At 32.5% G+C, this 25,683-nt stretch overlaps 2 pseudogenes; both read left to right on the top strand.

Moving 5' to 3' along the window:
* Positions 1 to 17,488: 17,488 nt before the first annotated feature.
* Positions 17,489 to 19,698, top strand: LOC149543880 (DNA mismatch repair protein MSH2 pseudogene; annotated as a pseudogene).
* A 3,038-nt stretch (positions 19,699 to 22,736) lies between these two features.
* LOC149543879 (cytochrome c biogenesis protein CCS1, chloroplastic-like) lies at positions 22,737 to 25,002 on the top strand (annotated as a pseudogene).
* Positions 25,003 to 25,683: the final 681 nt, after the last annotated feature.

Genomic DNA, 25,683 nt, shown 5'->3' with positions numbered 1-25,683 from the left:
TTCTTAATAAAATGTAACATTCATGAGTTATCACATGATAACATTCATTAACACATTAGTTTCATTAGAACATTCACATTAACATTGAAACATAAGATTCATTAGAATATTCAATAGAACATAAATAAAACATCTATACATAAACATCAATCATTATCAAATAAATTAAATAAGTTACATGACTAATTTCTTTTTTCTTTTTTCCTTTTTTCTTTTCCATTCCCTATATTGTTGCAGAGGCATATCCATGTTGTCATCGATATTTCTTTTCATTTGTGAACATGCACTTGCTGTCCTTTGCAAAGGAAGACCTATCCTTTGCACTAAGAAATAAAAGGGTTATTTTTTTTTTTTAAAATGAGACTTTAACGATCTTAAAGAATATTGTAGCACTCTTTACCTTGTCCAACCACATCATCTTGCTCTCCAGCTTGGACCTTATCACACTCATTAGGAACAACCTTTGCATCCCCTACAATTGCAATACAAGACGTTTTCTTAATCCCAACAAATATTATAGTTAGATTTGTATTACTACACCAAATTCAATTTAAAATGTTTAATTGTATTAATAATTTAGAAATAAAAAATTGAATAGAAAATATATACCTTGTGTACTAGGATCCACATTCAAATCACTGCCTCCACGGTGCTCGACTGATGTATCAAGATTGGTAGGCTGCAATTTGATGTAAATATTTAGTGCATTATCAGCAATATATACATATAAATACATGATAGATTTAAAAAATCTTAATAATTCATTTTAATATGTGTATAAATATATTCACTTTAAAGTTTTTAAACAAATATATAATCATTGTTTCCTTACTTTAAACAAATATAACAACTTATATTTTTGGAACTTAATATCAAATACAGTAATTGGTAAAATATTCAATTTGAAATAAAAATCAATTGACTTATTTACCTCATTGATATATCCAATAGAAGAACCTTGTGCACTAATTGCTCGAAGTCATTTAACCACAAATGTACAACCTTTTGTGTAGGCTAATTTCTTGTCCTCTTCAAAGATTGTGTTTTTAAACTCCACGACCTACATTTTTTTTTGTAATCAATTTCATCAAGCCCAAATTATTTATGATTTATAAATATTTGCATATAATTTTTCATTTACTTATACTTACAACTCATGTAACAAGTTTTGAATATCCACTTGAGCCAAGCTTGTGTTGCCCGTGCTTTTTTTTTCTTGCTTCAGTTGCCTTTGATGTGTCAGGAAACCTATGTGAAGTTTTAAATATGTTAGATCACATAAGTATTAAGAGTAATTATTACATAATTTCATTCTTAAATATTATGATATACCTTCTTTCCTTAGGTGGTACCATTTCTCCATCATCTAATGCTTTTTTCTTAGTGGTATCCTTTATAAGATTCTCCCACTCAATAATGGGAATATAAGGGGGCCACTGATAACAAGGGTTTTTTTTCATTTGGGTCCTATAGTTGAACCTAATATACTTCAAAGCTTGGCCCGCTTTCTCAAGGAGCTTAAGTCTTTAAAAGATTTTGGGTCCAAAAAGTGTTGTCATGGCATCAATGAGTTGGTCCTTTAACTCCTTCACTTGCAAATTCCACCTTTTAAGAAAATAAAAAATTGTTATATTCACAAATGATCTGAAGCTACCTTTTAATTTACTTAAAGAAATTGATCAAATTAAGGAAACATGATCTAGCAATGAAATCAAAATATGATACCCTATGTGTATGGTCAGCCCAAATATACACAAATATTCATCATTAAGTTTTTCATAAAATATATTTTTAGTAGTTATTGCAAGGGGCTGCACAAGAGGTTAGTGCATTTGATTATGAGTATAAGATTATATAGTAAAAGAAATGATCAATCTTTAAAGTACCTAGAAGTTGGGGTACTTTTAGGGGAAGACTGTCTTCATTGTTAACAAGCAATTGATCACAATTATTTAATGTTCCCATACATCTAACACGGGAACACCTAGGAAGGTCCTCATCACTTTCATGCCCAAACTACAGGGAAAAAACACACCAACAATTTTTTTTTGATAATTAATTCACTATATAAAAGCATGCTACACTGAAACCCTTATGGAAAGTTTGACCAAGGATTAAATTGAGTTTCGAATAAATATCATAAAGATGTAGAGTCAGTATTCCAACACAATGCACAAGTTTGAAAACCTAAGTCCTATATTTACAGGAACACTTAGCTTGAATTGAATGAGTTGATCAATTAACATTTAGGTCCAATTTACAAGGGTATGACTTCCAATTCAAATTACAGTAACCTAGAAAAAGTAATCCTATGCTACCATCAAGTTGGCTATACAAGAACCCTCCGATAACCCCTTCAAAACTATAACCTTAGTAGTTCGAATTAACTAAACCCATAATTAAATACAAAAATTTTATAGTAAGGCATTATTTAAAATTTTTTCCTAAATAAAATAATTTAATCTTACATAACATTTTGACCTTATAATAAAACCATATAAACACCATTTTAATTTAAATCCATGTGCACTTAATCTTTTATTAATCATAACCGTATAGCTTGTACTAGTTAAACAATGTTTACTCAACACTAACACTTACTTAAATCTTATTCACCTACATTTTCTAAAGATTCACTACTTACCTACTACTTCTATCTCAAACAATTTAACATTCATATTAAAAATAAATAATCATTTTCATTTAAAATCTAACTAATAACACTAAACATTGTTTACTAACCACTAAATATTTTCTTTAACTTTATCTTAGACCAACTACTAAATTAATTTAACATTTACTAACTACTCCAACTAACTCACCTTAATCCTTAAGCTATATTAACATCTGTCATTTATCATATCCTATCACTTACCAATTAGCATTTAGACAACAATTAAAAATCCTAACTCATACTCTTTAATTACCCTTAATAATACATACTAAACAAATAACTTAATACAAAATTAGACTAACCTTACCTCTACTAACTTTTACTAACACCTAACCCACATGAAAACCTTACTAACACTTAACTAAAACTAAACGCTCTAGTAACTGCCCCCTAACACCTCCCTAAACCATACTAATCCTAACTAGATTCATTATGTACTCCTAATACCTACTTACCTAACACTAAACATAATTTTAATTTTACCTCTAAACATCACACTCAATAAAAATCCTGAATTTAACTCAGTAAACCACCCCCTACCACCCCTAACTAACCCCAACTCCTAATTCCCTAGCTCACCTACCCCAATAAGCCACTTGGAAAGTGGTTGGTCTACTTCCCCAAGCCATGAGTGCTTCTCAAGTGCGCTGCCCAAGGTGGAGGGTGTACCATCCGAGGTCTGCACATTGGGGGGCACACAACACCAATGCAAGGGACAAGGTCAAAACATGTAAGCTCAAGTGAGTAAGATATTTGGTTCAAAAGAGTAACATTTAAACTTGTTTGAATTTAATGTTTACCTCCCTTCCAAATCCACACATAAACCAAGGTCATTTAAAGGTGCTACATCTGCAAGGAGGGAGATGGAAGTTGTTTTTTTTTAAAGCAACCAAGGAACATTGAAAACATGATTTGACTTAAACATTTACCCTTCCCAAGCATGCAACGACCAAAATGAAGAGCAAGGGAGTGATGCCATGATAAGGGGGGATTAAAGTTTAACAAGTTTAGTGGGTGATAAAGTTTGTTAGGTGGAGTTTAGGATAGGCAAAGGATATCTAGATATTGTTTTTCTTTTGTTCATTTGATTTTCCTAATTTTATTGAATTTTATAATTACATAAATAATACTTAAAAGATTGTTTAAAGGACATAAAGGGAATCTTTAGGAATATGCTTTGTTGTAAGGCAGATTTAAATTTCCCCATACAAAGGGTAGAGAGCATATTTACCCTAAAGAGGTAGGAAAAAATTCAAGTCCATTATTTTTCTAAGTGTAGATTTTTAGGTTTATTTAACCAAAGGGAATATTTTAAAAAATAAATTGAATTATAGCATAGATTTTAGTGCTTATATTGATACAATAATGTAGGAGTATTTTACTACCTAATAATCATGAAAATAAAAATGAAGTACCAATCATAATATCAAATTTTCTTGACATAGTTTGTTATCGAATCTGCATAACTTCATATATATCATCATTTTATCTAATTAACATTAATCAAATGAATACAAATTCAAACTATAAGAATTCCACAGGAATGGTAAAACATCATTACATCCATTTTCCAATAAACATATGCATATAAAATGAATTACAAGAAATATCATATGAATGGAAAGTACTCCATATTATTCAAACATCTGATTCAAGGACTCCCTCAGGAAAGAACCATGGAAGAAAACCCAAGATCATAATTGTTTCAAAAGTAAGTTTAACAATAACATTTTTACACATGATCATTATCTTGAGGAGAAATCTTCGAACACACTGAATTGAAACAACAACTCGAATTACTACTTGGTTCCATAACAAGGTAGCCACTACAAAATTTGCAATTTCATCAAGGTAATCATGGAGAGAATGAAATTGACCGAGAGACAATTGATTTAGCACAAAGACACAATCAACCCATTTAGTTTGTACAATAGGTTCATTATCGAACCAAACTAGGGAGAAGGTAGATTTTTCCAGACAAGAGACATCGGTCACAATGCCATAACATATGCCTTTTTGAGGCTATACTCACAAGAACTTCTATTCTTTTACTTTTCAATTTCCCAAAACTCAAATATGGTTTGCACTAATGAGTAGGGACCCATATCACCCAACTCTCTCCCTCTCCTCATCACGAGGAGAGACTCTGCACTACCGGAGTCTAACTGAAGCCCTCCTCCCATACATGGCCACTTCTACCCTATCTAAGGGTGAGTAATGCCAACAAAACCCTTATAGTTTTCCCTCAAAAATCAAAACATAAAACATGAAGGAAAACATTTAAAGAAAGCCCATTACAATGCCATCCATAACATGTTCATCATACACACGAACACACATATGCAAAAACCTACTTAAGAATTGAAACACAACATGAATACATGAGCTTGAAGGATTCCTACCTTCACAATATGGTTATAGAAAACTGAATTTTGAGAAGAGCTATCCTTCCTTCTCCTTCAATCCTGAATTTGCTCTCTAAATCTAGAGGTTGGGTGAACACTCTTCCACCCTCATATTTGCCACTAAATAGGCTCCTAACTCAAGTACCTACGAAATGTAATAACTCCCCCACTTGACTAAGATTTGTAGAGTCTTCTAACTTAATCTCATCACTAAAGAAAACTCCATGGTGGAGTATAACTTGTCAAACTCATGGTTAAACTCCAATTTTCTCACTAAAGAAAAAATGGGATATTTGGGTGGTCATAAAAGTCAATGAAAGGGGCTAGAGGGGTGGAAAATGCCCCCAACCCATACATATACCCTCTAGGTACTTAGTTTTTAGTATTTTTGGCCTCTAGGACTATTTAGGGACTTATTTAATTGCTTGAAATATTTAGACTTTCTAAAAACCCTAAGAATGCAAATTAATCACTAAACCCTAATTAGGGTAATTAATCTTAATTACTAAATAATTTGTATTAGTTCACTAACCTAGTCCAACTCATATTTTTCAGTTACTTGGTTAACCCTAATTATCATTCCAAAATGCATATACAAATCATGAGTGTCAAGTGACCTTATAAAATCACTGTTACAAAATATTAACACTTAAATATTACATAATGATACACACATTCAATTTATGATACCAATAAAATATGAAACAATGAGGTCTACATCTTTCATTAGACTCAATCCTAGTTTTCACAAACTGTACATAGGGTCTAGTTCTGATTCTTCGTTAGATTTCCCAGCTAATATTTTTGCACACTTATTTCACACATTAGTAGCTCAAGAAAAATCACATGCATATATTCAAAACTTATCTGGATAATCACATAAATTGAAACATAAATATTTCATTTAAATAACCCTTTCTCATTTCTACACACATTTAATCATCAATAATTACATAATCAATATAACATAACTTATTCATTAATTTAGATTAAAATACTAGAATAATCATTGTTAGGCATGCATATATTTAAACATCATATACATCGTCAGTAGGGCATATTGAACTATCTGAATGCATATAACCTAATCATTAAGGTAGCATAATCAACATCATCATCATCATAAGGTGAAAACACCTAATATTATTGTTAGTGCAAATTAATGTTTAAACAGTCAAGATAATGTAGTAGTTCTGGAATCACAAAGTATTTGAAACATGCACGTATTAATTGATCTCAATTTTCATTAGGACATCTACAACATAAAACATTACTTCATGTCCGTTTCAAATCTCCTATAAAGGATTTAATAGAGAAATTCATAGTTACTAAGTACATGTGGGGAGGGACCTTACAATCACCTCCTGCATAAAATGAATCCAATATTACAAAATTCCCCCTAAGAAATACTAGTTCAAGTGAAATAAACATGTGAAAAATGAGAGAGTAAAAGAGGAATCAACTTACCAATAGGCAGTGCCATTGCATCTATCGTCGAGCTACGTGTTGCCAAGTTTGCAGTTGGTAGCACCTCTTTGGTTCTATTCCTTGTAGTAGTTAGTGTAGTGAAAAAATGATCAATGGTAGGAGCTGAAAAATGAGATTTTTAGAGCACAATAAAAAAATATTGTTAAAATTAATAAAAAAATATTTTTCAAGCAAAACACAAGTGTAGGATAGAACATGTGATGTATTTGAACCACCCGAAGTATCATCCTCTAGGGGATCACCCCTTAACATCCTTACCATCCACTAAAAAAATAACACATGCATTTTATTTAATGACATAATAAAATAGTATACTATAAAAACCATTATTGAACTTTTGTTATAATTAAAAACTACATAAATACTTACCATATATGTGCGAACTAGGGTCACCAACCTATCAATCATATATTGTATTGCAGGAGTCTGAGGTTGAGTTAATGCCACTTGTGATAATTTTTTTCTTGTATCATTAATCAACTTTTTTAATGCAACCATAGGATCAGGGGCTGAATCAAAATCAATAATAAATTTAGCCAGCTCATTGTGCAGCTCCTCATCCTCATAGACTACTTTTTCCTTTCCCTTTCCCTAATCAACACTCATTTGCAGGAGAAATATTACTAGCTCTATATTTAAAATCAATCCAAAATTGTAGTGAAGAATAAAACATAATAAAAAATATGCATTAACATATTTCTTATATCTAACTTGTACAACAACAATGAGTTTTACTAGTTGGGAAGAAGAACCATCACCGTTGTGCATATCCTGTGGTTGTTTTAGATTATGGTAATAATAGGTTTTGAAGGGGCCCCAAAACCCTTTCACATCCTCAAAAAAGGAAAAAACAAGCCATTCGTATCCTATGGTTGTTGATCCATACCGTAGCCCAATATTTCAAAAAAAAAAACATTGAGACATGTTAAAACAAGTGTTATTATTCTAAGTTAGCAAAAAAATAAAAATTTAATGGTGCATTAATCTTCATTGCTTGGAGTTGATTTTAAATGTGCATAGTACATACCACCTCACCCATGATAGTGACTTTGTTCGTATCTATGTGATTCAAATAGTAATCAATAAGAAGCTCTTTGCCTCCATGTATTGATTTTATCGGACATACAAATACACCATTTCCCTCGCATGCCTCAAATATGCAATTGGGTCACTTCTTAGTTGATGCAGGTCATGTACTATTTATAAAACTTGCAATATTCCCTGACACTTTTGGCCTTCCATCAATGTATATTAAGAATGTTTTACTTTGTTCACTAAATTTTTGTTTTATATAATTTTCCATGAGTGCATACCTACACATGTTTTTTTTTTTTGTATCTAACAATCTATATCCAACTACTATAATCATAGAAAGGTTTGACATACTCCATCAATTCAAAAACCTTATTGTAAGATACCTTTATGCCTATTGACATAGCAGTAAAGTTTTTTATTAGTGATACACAGTTATTCAAGTTTTATATAGCTACTAAGCTTATTATACAATTAACAGTGTTTGCCAAGTATTTTAGTTGTTACTGAGTTCTATGTTTGCTACCAATTCCTTTGGACAAACCCCAGTAGCTATCAAGCAATTGTAGTTATAGTGAAGATCAACAGTGTAAACTGTGTATCTCAATGTATGTCGAGTTTACTAGTGCAAACTGAGCTATGCAGTGTTCACCAAGTTCATAGTTTATGTGATGCAAAAGTCTAGTGTTATCTGAGCTACTTAGTGTTAACCAAGTCACTCTATTTAAATCAAGCTTGAGGTGATAGTGTTTACTAAGCTATGCAAAGGAAAACAAGTGAGACAGTTAATATGACAAGTTTCATAGTATCTACCGAGTCACCAGTGCAGACCGAATTTAATATTACTTAAAAGTGATCAGTATGGACCAAGCTTCTACATCTACTGAGTGTATGACAATGCCAAGAATTGATAGTGGATGCCAAGTATTAGAAATTCATTGAGTTAGTCTTCAAAATCTGAGTGTCTTCATTTGGGCCGACTTTGTAATATTTGTGTAAAATTGTATTGTGGCCGATTTTGTAATTTGTACAATTGGATTGGTATATATGTAATATATTGTATCATATCCAAGGATGAAGAAGTGTGAGCGTGAATACAATGTAATCAAATATAACTAGAGAAGAGTAGAAAGAGAAAATTACAAAGCCTACAACAATATAAGAAGCATCAAAGACATATATATCACATAAAGGAATCTCATTCAATAAACCAAGTTGCATATCAGAGATCAACTATTGCTTCATCCTAACATGTGGATCAACCAAATCCTTTAACAAGGTAGACCTAACAAACTTTTGGTAATCTCTTTTCTAGGTGCATACTTCATTATATGTTTGTAAATCCTTTGACAAGGTGGACCTAGTAGTCCTTATTGCTCCTAATAGGGCAGATCATTAGAAGTAATCAATATAAGCCTTAACAGGCCAACTTTATACTACATTAATAAAGTTTGTGGGTATCATCCCCACCCTAGTTTTACTTTCTATTTGGAAGGTTTTGGGGTCACCAAATCTTTGTGTCAAAGTGTTATGAATGCTTTCATGTTTTCAATTTCTTATACATGCAATTAGATCAGATTATATGAGAAGGATTAAATGCTAATTGGATTGTTGGATTAAGAATTGAAATTGTAAAAGTTTTAGAAGTCACTGATTCACCCCTCCCCTCTCAGTAACTTAGCATAGTCTAGAATATTTCCAACAATTGGTAACAGAGTAGTGTGGTTCTCAGGAGAAAGTTTAATAGCTTGAACAAAGATCAAGGCCATGGAGATATTCAAACTTGATAAAGCTATTGACAATGAGAAGCTAGATTTGGAAATAGCTATTTCCCAACTCAAGAAAGAAAAGGAGCAACTCTCTCAATCCTTGAAAAGAAGAAAAGAACTTGAAATCAAATGAATAATCATCTCTACATTGAAAAAAAAATTGAAGGCCTTCATTCAAGCAATTCAGATGAAGCCAATGAAGCAATCAAAGAACTCCTAGAAAAGAATGGTTCCCTATAAAAAGAAGTAAGAAAACTAAAAAGAGAACTAGAAATTTAGTCAGTATGGCTATGCGAAGTCATGGAGCAGAAGAACAAGATAAAAGAAGAGATAGATGCAAGAAATAATGAAATCCAGAACCAATCCCTTTAGCAAGCAGACCCTATTGATTAGTTCTCCAATACAAATGAGGAAATCATGAGTCTAAGATTTGAAAATGAAAGAATAAGAAATGATCTAAACTCTGAAAGGAAAATCAATGAAAGATTACGAAATGATCCAAACTTTGAAAGACAAATCAATGAAAGAATGATGAAATCACAAGAATACATGAATCAATTGAATGAGAAAAATCTCTATAGACAAAAAGGAAAAAGCAGGAATTGGATAAATAGAAGAAGGAGAATCATCCAAGCAAGGAGCTTAGAATAATCAAAGACCTACTTGTAATTATTGTGGTAAGATAGGTCATACTTTAAACAAATGTTGGAGTAATGGAAAAGCAAAATTCAATGGAAAGTGCTACAATTGCAATCAACATGGTCATAAGGCTAATGAATGCAAAGAGAAACCAAGATTTGAAGACAAATGTCACAAATGTAAGAAACATGGACACAAGTCATCATAATGCAAAACCAAGATATTGAATCCAATAGAAAAAATTGTGAAAGTAATATTTGGTTGGGATTACAACACCTGGTGTAGATGTCATTATTGTGGAGAATTTGGACACAATGGAATGAATTGTGTAAAGCATCATTTGAGGGAAAGAGATTCTACTAAGAAATGTTTTATTTATATAGAACTTGGTCATCTTGCCAAAAACTATATGAATACTGGTAGAATTGAAGATGAGAAGAAGGCAAAGGCTAATAACATCCAAAAATAGATGAGACAACAATGGGTTCCAAAGTCTACCAAGGATACAAGTCCAAGCCATAATGATCAAGTCACTCAAGAATTGGGCGACTCTACCTTTTCTACTTAAGTTCTCAAAGGAGAAACTGGAACTAGGCCATCAAAGAAGATATCCAAAATAGTTCTAGATTGAAAGAAAAAAATGATCCAAATCTGTATTCAAGATACAAAGGGATCACCAAGTAAAAGGGTACAAGTGTCTACTGAGTTACCTTCTCTAGCAAGTGAGGTTGGGTCACAAACTCTATTGAGCAAGGTCGGGAGTAATGAAGATGCATATGGTTATTGAGTCACAAAGACTTGGCCGAGTTTTCAATGCAAGCATAGTGGATGAAAATTTGTAAGCATGATAGCAATTGATCTACCTTTTGTACTAAGCATTTATGGAATTTTTTTTGATAAAAGGAATAGAATCAAAGCCATTTTTATCATGAAATTTTCAAGAGCTACTGTGAAGTGCAATCTTCTGAGAATCCAAGTGATATGAGCAAATTAACAGTGAAAGATTTCAAATTCTCTCAAACCCTACCAAGTGAAGATGGAATCTAGCAGTAGCAAGGTTAAGCATGGTTTAGACATGTTGGTTCATGGAGTGGAATGGAAGGCACTAGACTTCAAGCTCACTCCTGCAATCACCAAAACCCTAGATCCGAGAGGAGGCAATTGAAAATCCCTCCAAAGGTACTTTTGATCAATGATATTTGCACTCATTTTAAATGTATTATTCAAGAAATTGGTACTTTGGAAATGGATGATGCCCTCGATAAATTGTGTGTAAATGGAGTTTTGAAACCTGATCACCAACACCTAGAAACTAAAGGGTTAACTCACATCCCCCACATGTCATGTGAATTTCAAGTAAAATGAATTAGGTTTATCCTTAGTTGGGTGCATAATGGGCAGTTGTGGTTGGAGTAGCTAATATTGATCACAAAGAAGACGATTCATCGAATCACTGGTCTCCTAATGTTAGCCAAAGCCAAAATGACCAAAACCTAGGTCGAGCTAAACTTGAAAAGAAAACCCTAGCAGAATGGAATGATAAAGGAATGCAAATTAGTAGTGTCTTAGACATGGAGTTGAAATTTGGTATCCACATCATTGTACACAAGATATACAGCTCTAGCAGGTTGAATAGTGTGTCATGTGAAGCTGTGGACTTGGCATACAAAGTAGTGAAGAACAATTTATCTTTTGACCTTGCCGAGCTACTATTGAGACAATTCAACAAAAATATGGAAAGCATTAGGACATCAAAGAATAACATGTGTAAATATGGCTTCCTATTAACTTGTCTATTCTTTTATGTCTATAAATTCTTCTCTTCAAAAGGCACTATTCACTAGTACATTTGCACTTGTTTTTCTACCAAATTTTTTGACCAAAGGTATGATTTATTTATTTATTTTTTTTCATCCCCGTATTGGTAAAAAATGTATTAAGTTTTCCCAAGTTGGTCAAAATTTTGACCAACTTGGGTCATAAGAAATAAAAAATATGTTAATCTTATATGTATATAGGCTTATAGTCTATGATATTATTGTTTAAATTTATTTCATTCTTGCTTGTGTAGGGTATCATTGCTGGTAACATTGGGGCTTTGCAAGTGAATTTTGTAGGATATCCGTTGCTGGAGGAAGGTGAACAATCATTGGATTCATTCTACGGTAGTAGACATTGGATAAGGAAGAAAGCAGGAAGCCTTTACATAGTTTTGTCAAGTCCAAAAGGGTGAAATTGTGATTAAAGCAATGTTCCAGGCATCCTAGAGTGAATGCACAAGATGGATTTGCATAACAGGTGAAGTGCACCATGTAGGATTTTGAACTCAAGCTTCCCAAGTGCAAGGATTCTCCACATGTGGTGCCTTGAATCTGCATCTTCTTGCAAAGAAATCACTAGGGGAAGCTAAATCTGATACTTAGACAAGCCGAATGATTTTCCATTTGAAGGTTACAATGTCCTAGTGAGATTTTAATTCCATGTGTCATAATCAATGTAGAAAGAATCTAAATATATCATTTATATGCCCCTCTATATTTGTGCAATATGTTCTGCTTTCAAAAATGAAGAGTATATGATGTTTGTGCAAATCAATTGTATTGACATCTTGGAAAATGATCTCTTAATTTCATGATCATTAGATGCATTCAATTAGTGATCCTCAATATGTGCCAAGTGCTTGTATCTTACTCCATAGGCTCTTTTAATTTGATAGTATGGATCAAAATGAGATCTTATTTCCTATAACTCCAAAGAACAATGCCTGAATTCTCTCTCCATTATTTACTACTAGAAGTAATGGACAAGCTTTGGTGTCAAAATTGTGTGGAAATGCAATTCCTAACTTGTTCATATGCTTCTGAATCCTGTCATTTATAACTAACTACCTAGCAACTTCCTTGAGCAACAACTTTTTGGTAGAAACCTTGGGAGTTTGATTGGGCATACTATACTTTCTAATACGTATATGTAGGTGAATTTTGGAAACTTAGCATACCATGATCCATACTTCTTCACAAATTTCTCCACTCAACTTGATAATCTTATCAGGAGTGCCTTGTAATACTCTCATTGTGTGCATAACAAAAGCTTTTTTTACAATCTTAAACCCATCCTTGTCTTGAGGTTACATTTGTGGATAATAATCATATATCATGTATTGTCTTCCTCCAATTCCAATTACACCCAAACATTCCAATCCTTTGTACTTGTGTACTCACACAATCATGTAGATCATACATGAGCTCATGTAAAATGTCATTTATTTCATCATGGTTCTTAATTGTATATTTAAATTGTCATTGATCATTTTTTCCCAATCCAATCTTTCACTTGCATTAATGATACTCTTGATTAAATAGCTCATCCATGGTCTGAATAGTGCTGCTTGTGAGCTTCCAATTGTTTTATTCAATGTGATTATGAGGTCCTAATATCTTCTTTAAAATATTCCTTGGTCAACTTTGATAATTTCGTATTGTGCTTCCTAGATTATAGCCATTCATTGCTAACAAGAGTATTGTAGTCATCCTCTTTTATTTTTCAAACTCTTTCGTGAAAAACTCTCATGTTCTAATTAAGCCATCTTTGTGCTATGCGATATTGAATGGATCCCTTATGCTATCAAGTATGATTGCAACCACAAGACTTCCTTTAGGGGTAAGTACTTATTTCAATATCATATCTTCTAGTACATTTAGCCATTAGCTTGGGCCATTGCCTAACTAGTGGAAATGCAGATGCATGAACTATACCACTCTTCAAGATTTTCTTTGCCCATGGTGATGGATTGTGTTGAAATGTTCTATCTCTTATCAAATTCATGTTATAGGAAGAAGGTTAGTTTCATTTATTTTCCTCCATTTGGATGTAAATTTTGTCTCGAGGAGCATGTCTCATAAATCATGTTTGAGCTGCATAATACTACATTGTCTTGAGTTTATCCCATCTTTAGGTGCCTTTTCCTTTTTCTTTGAGTCTTCTCCTCGATTAGCTCCCACCATTCTTTAAACCTGCCATACAACACCCTACATTAGATTTTTTATTTTTATATTTCTTTAAATCAATAGGAGTTATTATTTAAGAAATTAGAATTCAAGATCACGAATAATTCTGATTTGTCCATTTGCTTCTCTGCGTAATGACTCTTTAAGCAATTCGACCACACATGCTTTGTGACTGCTTTACAAATCTGACACATTACCTAATTTCAATGAGATATCTTAGCTTAAAATTCACATTTGGAGATGTTTTGAGTTTTCACAAGGCATGATTACTTTCAGATTTTACAAATTCAACACACACCTGTAGCTTGCAGCCTTTAGAGCTGATTTGTCCACACCAAAATTTGGACTTGTGTAATTGAGCAGTCTTAGTTTTAATGTTTACAGACTTGATCATGAACATTGGTCAGCATTGTGCACAAATTTGGCTTGTTAAAAAATGGTTAGTTGTTAATGTAAATAGATTTACTTTGCTCCTTATTTGATTTGCTTGAGCTGACTGTGTTTATGAATTGAAATGAAGTGGGCAGGTTCCTTTTTATATGGCTATAGATTCCAAAGTGTGTGACTTACAAAATAGATAAATTGAAATAATTCATATTAATTAAATCGTCTCACTTCATTCACCAAATCAAAACTAATTCCTTAAATTTAGATCATGCTTCTTCATTATTTATTTAAATTTCTCCTCATCATTTAATATAATAGAATCATATTTCATCAACATTTATTTAAAACTTAAATTACTCCTACTCACAAATGGTTCCAATATTCCCATGGTCAAGTAATGTTCCAAATTTTGTAAGATTAGGGATTATGAAGGGTAGTACGGGATTAAAGGCATAGGTATGTATTATAAATAAGTGATTTTTTCTTAATCTAGTGTAAGACATAGTGTTGCATAATTAATCATTTTTATTTAGCACTCTCCTAATAAGGAACATTATAAGTTACTATCCCCAAGTGCATTTACTTTATGAGTTATTAATATATACTTAGTCTAATCCTTGTTCACTCACTAATACAGTTAATATGATAGGTTGGCTTGTCAGGGTTGGAGTAATACCATGTTGGAGGAAGTTTTTAAGCCAGTGGTATGGATGTATATCACAAATCTTTGAGGACATAGCCTAAAAATAGTTAATTCTTATGTGTTCCACAGATCCTTTAAGGAGCCTACTTGTAGAGGGTTTCCAAGGCCCTCTGACAAATAATTTCCCATCTTTCTTAAGGTTAGTGATGAAGAGTGCAATGGGGAATTGAATGCTTGAATATGTATTATGAATCAACAATTATTTGTTAATGTAATTGAAATGCATAATGATGAACATTTATCATTAGGAATTGGCGTTCTCCTAGTAAGGAATGTTTTATATTGCCATTTTTGTGTAGGATCTAAACCCTAGTTGGGAATAGTAGTGTAAATTAGTGGAGGTCTCAATAAGGGACCTTACAACGGCATCAAAGCACTATCTTGCCATCCTGCAGGGTATTGGATGAAAACAAGGAATCATTCTAAGTCAATAAGAATAAATCTAACAATGTAATGTATTATGTGTATACTTGGTGTATGCTCTATGTCTTCATGCATTAATGTGTAAACTTTGTGTATGGTTTGTGTCTTCGTGCATTAATGTGTATACCTCATGTATGCTCTATGTCTTCATGCATTAATGTGTATGTTCTGTGTATTCTTCATGTCTTAATGTATCAATGTGTATATTTTTTATATCCTTTGTCTTCATATATTCATGCATCCTCAAGTATGCGCTCCATGTGTGTTTCTACCCTTGGTTGGTCTAGAGAAAGATAATAACTAGGAGCAAACAAAAAGATATGAATTTAAGGCATGTTGTTATGCAAACATTGGTTTTTACAAATTCAATTGACATTATTTTGGAATGACCTATATTCTTGTCTTTGGATAAGAGAAAAATGTATAATGATAATATAAGAACTGAACCCTAATAGCAGTATTGCAGTTTCACTTGCTATAGTAAATGTCTCATATTTATCAATATTAGAGTAGTATGGTTCAATATATAAACAATATAAATGATTTTATGATTTCTTAACTATTTCTTAACTCCTCCATTCATCACGGTGGAAACAACTCGATACCACACTTCATGAATACTCATGATAATGTTAAGTTTCTATAACTAGGGTCATTCCTAGACCCATACCTTAGCCTCAAGGGGTTCACTCTTGCTGATCTTACCTATGTATTCTTGAGTGGTAAGTTAGAGGCTTCATAGTTCACAGTTAGAGGGAGCTCATTCTCTCCTCTTGACTAGATCTCTAATCTCTCTTTAGCTATTATTATTAATTAAGTGTAAACTTAGTCCTATCACAAATAAAGATACTAATAAAGATACTCATTGTATTTAGGTAATGGTTCCATCTCTACTGTCACCTATCATTATTTGCAGCAACTTACACATATTCATAAGGATCATATCACAAATCACACACATCATGATTATAATGAGCACCTGTCTCGTATACAAAAACTTGCTCATACACATTATAGGTACACAAGTTAACTAGCTTTCCATACATCACATACATAGTACATAGCTCCAACATACATCATAAAGACTATAGTGACATGCTCACATGTGAATCATAAGACAACAGTGACTAGTTCACATATAATGGCTAATCATTCCCTACCCATGTGCATCCTAAAGGAGGGATTGTTAGTGCATTGTGCACTACACTATGGGTCCCATTCCTTTCCTTGGTCTTGGCACCAGTAGATACTTGGGAAGGGAATTAGGTTCATCCCATGCTAAACCAAATTGGGTGAAGTTTACCATTTCCACTTCAAAGTAAACCCAAAAGCATACCACAAGGTTCGTCCAATTATCACCTACCCGTTCCTCATTAGAAATTCTCTTCCCTATAGTCCCTTGAATAGCCAAGCAATTAATCCTTGAGGAGGTAGCCTCATGATAGGTATTAGATATATGTGCCAAAAATCCTTTGAGGGAGCCTACTCAGAAATGGTTTCCAAGGCCCATGGACAAATAATTCCCCATCTTTCTCAAGGTTAGTGATGAAGAGTGCAACAAGGAATTGAATGGTTGAAAACGTATTGCGAATCATCAGTTATTCCTTAATGTAATTCAAATGCATAATGATGAAAGTTGATCATTAGGAATTAGCACTCTCCTAATAAGGAAAGTTTTATATTGTTATATATGAGTGGGATCTAAACCCTAGTTGTGAATACTAGAGTAAGTTAGCAAAAGTCTCAATAGGGGACATTGTAGTAGTAGAGTATGCTAACATCCCATTTGAGGAAGGCAGTGAGTGGAAAAGAAACTAGTAAGTCTTCAATGGCAACAGTTTGACTATATATCAACTAAATATTGGTGAGGGTCCAATAGACAGTTTTTGATTACTAGAAAAGTATCAAAATATTACACTTTGAATCAAATCAAGAGTCACATATAAAATAGTCATTGGCTAATGGAGGTTGTGATATAACACTTTATGATATGAAGTCATCTATTCACCCAGGCATCGAATAAGATTCAACACTCTATCATAGATTACCAAATGATGGGGGCACACATAGATATAAGGGATATGAAAGAAGAGTAGTCACAAGCCTCTACCAATAACACAAAATCTGAGTTATTCAAGTTGATAGATGATAAGATGATCATAGAATTGACTAAATATTTAATGATATCAGGATTACTATACTGGTGATGGGGATGATGTACTCTTCATTGAAAAATCTTACTACCACACCATGAATGGTCTTTGTTAGTGGGGTAACAAACATGATGCTCTCTCACGTGTGAGCATTAGCAAGAATATGTTTCAAACGATTATCAAAAAATTTTTGTTAGAGAGGACTGATCATACTGTGGAGCTTTTTGAGGGAAGTGGATCAAATTGGAGGTTGGCAAAAACTAGAACCCCTGGCAAGCTTGGTAGTTTTGAGGACATTCTCTTTGCTAGCAATGACATGTAAGATACACCAATGATAATCACTCTTCAATATGTTATTCATGAGAATGATTACCTTGTGGGTATGGCCTTTGTTGACTTGAAAAAGAGAACTTTAGGCATCACCAAGTTTCTTGATGACAACCAATACTCAAACCTGGAATCTGCTATGATAGCTCTTGGTTGTAGGGAATGCTTGTTACCTCTAGGTAGTGGAAAGTCCACTAATAATAAATGCCTACATGATGTATTGGCAAGTTGTAATGTTCTCTTAACTGAAAAGAAGAAATCAGATTTCAAGTCTAGGAATGTTGATTAAGATCTTCGTCATCTTGTAAAAGGTTCAATTGAGTCATTGAAGGACATAGTTGCAAGTTCAGAGTTTGTTGTTGGAGCTTTGGGGGCCCTCCTCTCTTACATAGATTTTTTGCAGATGACAATGATTATGGAAAGTTTACCATTCAACATTATCACATAGGCAGTTTTATGTAGCTAGATGTTGTAGCTTTATGAGCATTGAATGTTCTTGAAAGTAAAACATATGTGAAAAAGAACTTTTGTTTATTTGGATTGGTGAATAGGACATGTACTACTAGCATGGGGAAGAGACTGTTGAATAGGTGTCTCAAGAAACCTCTCTTATATGTAGAAGAGATCAAGTGTAGACTAGATATGGTGCAGGCATTTTTTGAGGATGCATCATTATGCCAAGATTTAAGACTTCATCTAAAAAGAATTGCAGATATTGACCAACTTGTGCGGAAACTGGAGAAGGGTAGGGCCAATATATAAGATATTGTAAAGCTCTATCAAGCAAGGACCTTTTAATTTTAATGTATTTGATTTTTTTATACTATGCATTTTCAATAAACGTGCTTTGTGTTTTTTCTCTTCTATGATCACATGGATACTTTTGCATTGAACTTATGGGTTTCTTTCACAATAATGACATTGTTCTTTTGAATGAATGTTGATCATTGCTTTGTATGTAAATTTATTTGTGTGTTGTGCAATTGCACTTATTGACTAAATGGTGTATTTCATCATCTATGATTGTTCTTAGCTATCATGCTAAGCTTGCAGTTAACATATATGACATCTTTTACAAGATGAAAACTATGGTTTTCAATTACTTAAACTATTTTTGGATTATTTTTGTTTACTATAGTTATTGTACATGTGACAAAAAAGCATACAACTTCCTATAATCAAAAGTTCACTCAAATGATATCAAGGGGACTTTTCTTTATTGAGCAGGGAAAGATATTTGGATGCCTTTGACCTTTGGATATATGAAGAGCATTTGACAAAGTTTGCAACACTTGTGGAGGCTTCTGTTGATCCCAATCAACTTGACAATGGAGAGTACATGATCTTAGCTAGCTACGATCCTAGTCTGACAACACCTAAGAGTGAATGAGATGAAGTGGAAGAAAAAAATCAAAAAGTACATCATAAAGCAACAAATGATCTGGATCTTCTTGTTGACAAGGCTTTAAAACTGAACAAAGGCACACAATTTGGACATGTATTTAGGATTACAAAGGAAGAGGAACCAAAAGTACCAAATAAGTTGAATACATAATATATAGTCTTAGAAACACAAAAGGATGGAGTCAAATTCACAAATGCAAAACTTAAGCGACTTGGGGAGCAATATATTAAGTTATGCAGATGAATATTCTAGTAGTCAAAGGCAACTTGTTACCTATGTGGTATAGACAACAACAACATTTATTGAGGTAAGTTTTGTTTAGTCTATTTTTTTATACCTTATTTGCTATTTAATCTTTGTGAGAAATAATTCTATACATAGTCTTAATAAAATTTTCTCTGATATTGTGTGTTCTTTTTAAATATATTTATGGCTTTAACTCATATTCCTTTATTCGTTGTTGAGTCCTGACTATTTTTATTTAATGTCTTCAAAGCTTATATGATTACTTCAAATAATAATGGCTAGATTAAGCTATTCCTTTTGCATGCTTATTGAATCTTCCAAAAAGAATGTATTATTGCAAGAAAACTAAATTTTTTTGTAGGTGATGATTGATTTGAAATTTTCTTAATGCCAGTTGGATGATTTTCTATGGATATCAAGTAATGCAATAAGATAGGTTTTGAATGAATTGGTTCTTGAACTCATAGACCTTTGATAGCATACAATGATAGTCTATGTTAACACTTAAGTAGTTAACTCTATGCTTCATATTTGTTTAGGAGATAGTCCCACCTCTTCAACAAACCTATATGTTTGCAAGAATTACAAGCTTATTTTTTTTTGTGTTGCAAGAATCAAACCTCTTCATTGCTACACTTGGAGAATAATAATTTAGTTTTTTAACAAATTAATTGGTTAGCGTTGCTGTTCATTACATCGCTATGGGTATGTAAAAATGTTGAATGCAAGTCATGGACATTAGAGACTTGTTTATAGAAAGGATGCATAGCTGTTAGTGGAAAAGATGTATAGCTATAACGTGTACGTAGTGTCATTATTTATCCTTTTGCTTTTGGCATGACAAGACACATAATCATCCAACAACTATGGTTTTTACACATCTTTTTCATAACACATTTATATGATAGTTAATTATAATTAAACTCATATTTCAAGAGGCTTTGTGGATTTTCTCATATCTTGTGTAAGAATTGGCTGTAAATATGACATGCTCACCTCAATGTGGATAGGTAAGATTGTTTGAAAAATACTTGCAACCTTACCCCTCTCCTAATTTGTGATGCTTTTGATGGTGAATATCCATCAATATGTGGAAGTTGGAATTGACTAATTTAGTGATTGGGCTATTCAATAAAAGACTGGGGCTGAATTTGATTTTTTCCATATGTGCACCCAACCTGTACCTTCTAATTTTTAGGCTTTCATATTATCTAGGCTACCTATTTTAATTTTTCTACTTTGGAGAAATGTTGTGATCAAGAATTGAATAAGATTGGATTTGTGTCTTGTAGTCAAAATTCAAATAGTTATGTATCTCAATTTCAACTTTATAGGAAATTCTTGGGCTGCTCTCTATGTTTCTAATTGTTTAATATTCTATACTAGTCTAGACAAGCAAAAACTATATGAACTCTAATTTCAGTTGTGTGATGATTCATCTTTTCTTATTGATCTGTATTCAGTGTCTTTTTTCTAGTTTTGGTATGTTAAGAACTTCAGCCATGTTAATTCTTGTTTTCACAATGGAATAGTCTACTTATGCTTGTTACGTACAACACCCTTTTGGATGGTTTTTCATTTTACTTGAGTGCTCTTCAGGGTTATCTAAGACTACTAGATTCAAACACTCTATATAGTATATTACCAAAAGATATTTTTCTAGTAATATAGACTATGAAAGACATAGATCTTTAAGCACTGGTATCTGTCATACAACTCTTTATTTTGGGTTCAACAAATGATCTTATAATCCTATACATTCCTTTAATGCCTGGTTCACGAAGAGTAATTTAATGCTTTACTTTGTTTCCACCAATGTATGCCCATTTATCATTTGTATACAATTCAATCACTTTACTATTAAATAAGCATTTAACAAAAATGGAAGTAAGTTTCTTGACATGAAACAAAGGTGTGTTTTTAATTAGGATGTCTTTATGTCAAATTAAGATACCCGTAATTCTGCAAATTAACCTATTGTATTATTAAAGGCAATGTTCTATTCTTTAGGTAGGGTAAAAAAATGTCAATAACCATAACATGCAGAGTAGTTGGTGGAGCTGTGTTTGCATTATGTTTGGTGGGAATTTATGTCAAAATTAAGGCTAGAAAATTCTTGGCACAAGTTCATTTCATAGCTGTAGATGGTAAGTTAAGATAATCATTTGCTATTTTTATTTGATTTTCTCTCCTAGATAACAATTTTAATAGCTCCTCACTTTGTACCAATAGCTTCAATGTCTAGCAACATGTAGATCATTAGGCATCATAAATTAGTCCAGTGATGTGGTAATTTACTCCTCATATGATGCTGGTTTCATTATGTGTTTAAACGAGTTAAGTGTTAATGTTTGGCATTGAGTTGAGGCTTCAAGAGAGAGATTTCATATAGCATATCCACAATACAACCTATAGAGGAAGCAAGGATAGTTTTTTGATATTGACGAATGCTTCTGGATATAACCGTGTAGTGTTTTCTAGCATTAGCATTTGAGAAAAAAATGTGAGTGTGATCCAACTATTGATGCTAAAAAGAGTTGCATCATTATATGCAAAAGCATTCACTAGAACTATCATGAATTGTGGAAATTTCATGTCTTTTACAATTTTCTGATGATCTTTACCAAAATGAGGGATCCTTCAATTCCAAATTTTATTCAAGGCATTGTCTTTATTATGAGGGGAAACTTGCATGTTCTCTATCTTTAAAATTTGCATTCTACCTTCTCTAGAATTACTTTAACATTGCATGCTTCCAAATTATAGTGTCATGATAATGACATCATAGATACTAGATGTGGAGCACAAACTACTTAGAAAGAATTAAACAAAGCACTAGAAAAACTTGAAAAGACCTAATTTAATGCTTGCACAAGAAAGAATTAACACTATACACACTATTCCATCCAACAAAATCCACAAACACTTCTCTATTCACTTCAAAACATAATAAAAACTAGTAATTGTCACTACAATTCTAGGCATAGTCTACTATTTCATACTATAGCCATACAATGGAATTTACCAACCCTTTCATTAGGGTTCTATAGGACATTTATAGCCTTCTCCTTGGTATTCATGAAGTCTGGATCCAACATCCTAAAACTAGAAGTTGCACAATCATTTCCTAGAGCTCATATTCAAGACCTTGGTGTTCTTCTAATGGGTTCATGATATGAGGTAAGCTAATTATGATTATTTGGAAGAAATAATCTCATAGAATTCATCCAATGTTTCTACTCTTATTCTATGGATAATATGATCTTTTTTTTTCAAAATTTTAGGCTTGCAGGTCTTCTTCAGCAAATCAAGTCTATAATATGGATTCAAAGGGCTTGCTGGTAGGCTTGCACCTATTGGTGTACATGTAACTCTTTTTCTCATAATGGTAGGGGAAACTCTAAGGTCTATGGGGGGCTACCCTGGTTTAGTTACAGTTCCTCAAGGCTTGAATTTTATGATGGGGGATGTGCTTACTCCAAATGGGATTTTGTCTAATCCAATTCCTAGTTTTCAAATCGAAGTTCATGTTAAGAAGTTTTACATTGATTACTATGAGAATGGTAAGGTGTGTGTGTATATATATATATATATATATATATATATATATATATATATATATATATATATATATATATATATATATTTGGAATCACAATTTGGAGCTTTTTTTCTCCTTCACACAACCACTCACATAAAAGAAGAAACAATATTCTAGCCACCATCTTACAACTCTTTGTTCTTTTTTTGTCCTCCTGGCTACATTTTTCAATTTGATAATCTCAAAATAATCAAGTCTCTTTTGAAAACTACATTGAGATGTTAACAATAGGTATCTTACTATTATTCATTTCTCTCCCATCTTTATTTAGGTATCCCAATTTCACATCGACCTTACATTATGTGATACAAATGAAAAGGAAGTTCTAAGGAAGACTATCAATGTGAATAGCCCTTTACAATTTTGGCACATCACAATTTATCAAACAGATTGGAGTATCTCAACTCTTTAGATACACAAGAATGGTGCAAGACCATTCAATCTTGCAATGGATACATTACAGAGTGGAGATAATAAACTTTTTGGTACATTCTTGCCACTAGAAGGTGAGAATAGTTCTACCACTCCTAAAGGAATGTAAGTATACATGGGAAATATTTATTTTAAAATATTTAAATCCCTCTTTGAAAGAGCCAAAAAAAGAAACCATCTTGAAGGATTTTGTCATTTACTAAATTTTGGAGCTTCTAAACCATTATACCTGATTCATTTATAGATTTCTAGAAAATATTGTGTATAAGTATTTGAATCAATGTTTTAGATCATGTTGTATGTTTATCATCAGGATACAAGAGAGCTAAGAATGCATTTGAGTGTGCAATCCAAAATATTGATTCAAATACTTATACACAATCTATTCGAAAAGTTTGTAACTAAATCCATTATGGATTGTGGAAAACTCATATATTTAATTTATTATATCTAGTGATTATTTCTTTGACACCATAGATCAATTTTGGGTCAAGATCTATAGTCTGTTGTGATGTATGATCAAGAATGGAAGTTTGTGGGAGCTAGGTGGCTTGGGTGAAATCATCCAATAACCATTGATGGCATGGAAGTTGTAGTGGATGATGTGATTGGCATCACTAGCCTAGAACTAAAGGTCCATGCTTTTCCTCCATTGTTTGCTTCTATTTGACAGTTTATCGTGTGAACTTGTAAATAATATAATGGAGATAACTCTATTTTTAGTGGAATTAGATTGAATAATCATGTGTACAAACTTTAACAAAAAGTAGATTGATGTTAATCACAATGAGTATGCTAGACTTGCTGATTATTAGTTATGGCTACCCTTCCTTTTATAGTTGTTATGAAAAAAAGATGAAAAAGTATAATTGAGATATGAATTCTTGTTTTAACCATATTTTCCCTACTTCTAGCTAACTATTTTGCTTGATCTTAATTGGATCCAGGGGTTCCTATGGTATACGTTGGATTTGGAGCACTCATGTTCACAATTGTTGTTAGCTTTTTTTTTCTCATTCATAGGTAAGCGCAGATTCAACAAATTTCTACCTTCACAAAATTCATTTCAAGTTTTGGTTAAATATTTTGCAAGTTATCACCATTTGGATAATGGCACAAAAATAATGTCTAATGTGCTGATTTACAAAATAAAAAATGGATGTGTAGGTATGGGCTTTGCAAGATGGAACATCTTTTGTAGTTGGAGGAAAGAGTAATAGAGATAAACTAGGTTTTCAAGAAGAGATGAATCAGATATTTGATTCAGTTCCCAAAGTAGTTTGTAATAAACATATTGCAAATGGTATGTAGAATTACTATTAGTATCCTACAATTTCTTTGCTATAATATTTGAAATTGATGTTCATCAAATTAAATCTCATTAGATGATTGGCCAACATAATTTTTCCAACAACATTTGTTATTGTATGTTAAGGCTTGCTAAGTTGGTATAATATTTTCATAGGTGATACAACAAATAAAATAGGGACATATAATCTGGCACTCTCAGCTTTCCACCATCATATCCCATTTTATGTAGCTGCTCCTTTGACCTTAATGGATCTCTCAATTTCCTTTGGTGAGTATATAATAATTGAAGAGAGGTCACCAAAAGAACTAACTCATGCTCTTGGTGGCCAAGGTCAACAAGTAGCTCCATCTAGGATTTCTATTTGGAACCCTACTTTTGATATTACCCTTGCAAATATTATCTCAACCATTATAACTAAAAGGTGCATTGTCATATCTACTCTTTTGTGAATAAACTGTCATTTCAAAAAAAATTACAATTTGATCTCAAACTTGGTTTTCTTCATTTCATACATTGCATAAGTGCAACCATGATATATATTTTGGCATATAATATTTAAAATGTATTGTGTAAAATAAGGCATCATTACAAAGAAGGATCCAACTTCTATGTTTGATGTAAAGGAGTTCAGAGAGAGTGTTTCTTAAGGAGTAGACAAATGATACATTGGACAAGTGCAA

Source organism: Cupressus sempervirens, chromosome 8 (genome assembly GCF_028749045.1).
Source record: "Cupressus sempervirens isolate cs-2001-9-10 chromosome 8, ASM2874904v1, whole genome shotgun sequence".
NCBI lineage: Eukaryota > Viridiplantae > Streptophyta > Pinopsida > Cupressales > Cupressaceae > Cupressus > Cupressus sempervirens.
Note: the sequence above shows the minus strand (reverse complement) of the source record. Positions and strands in the feature narration are given on the sequence as shown.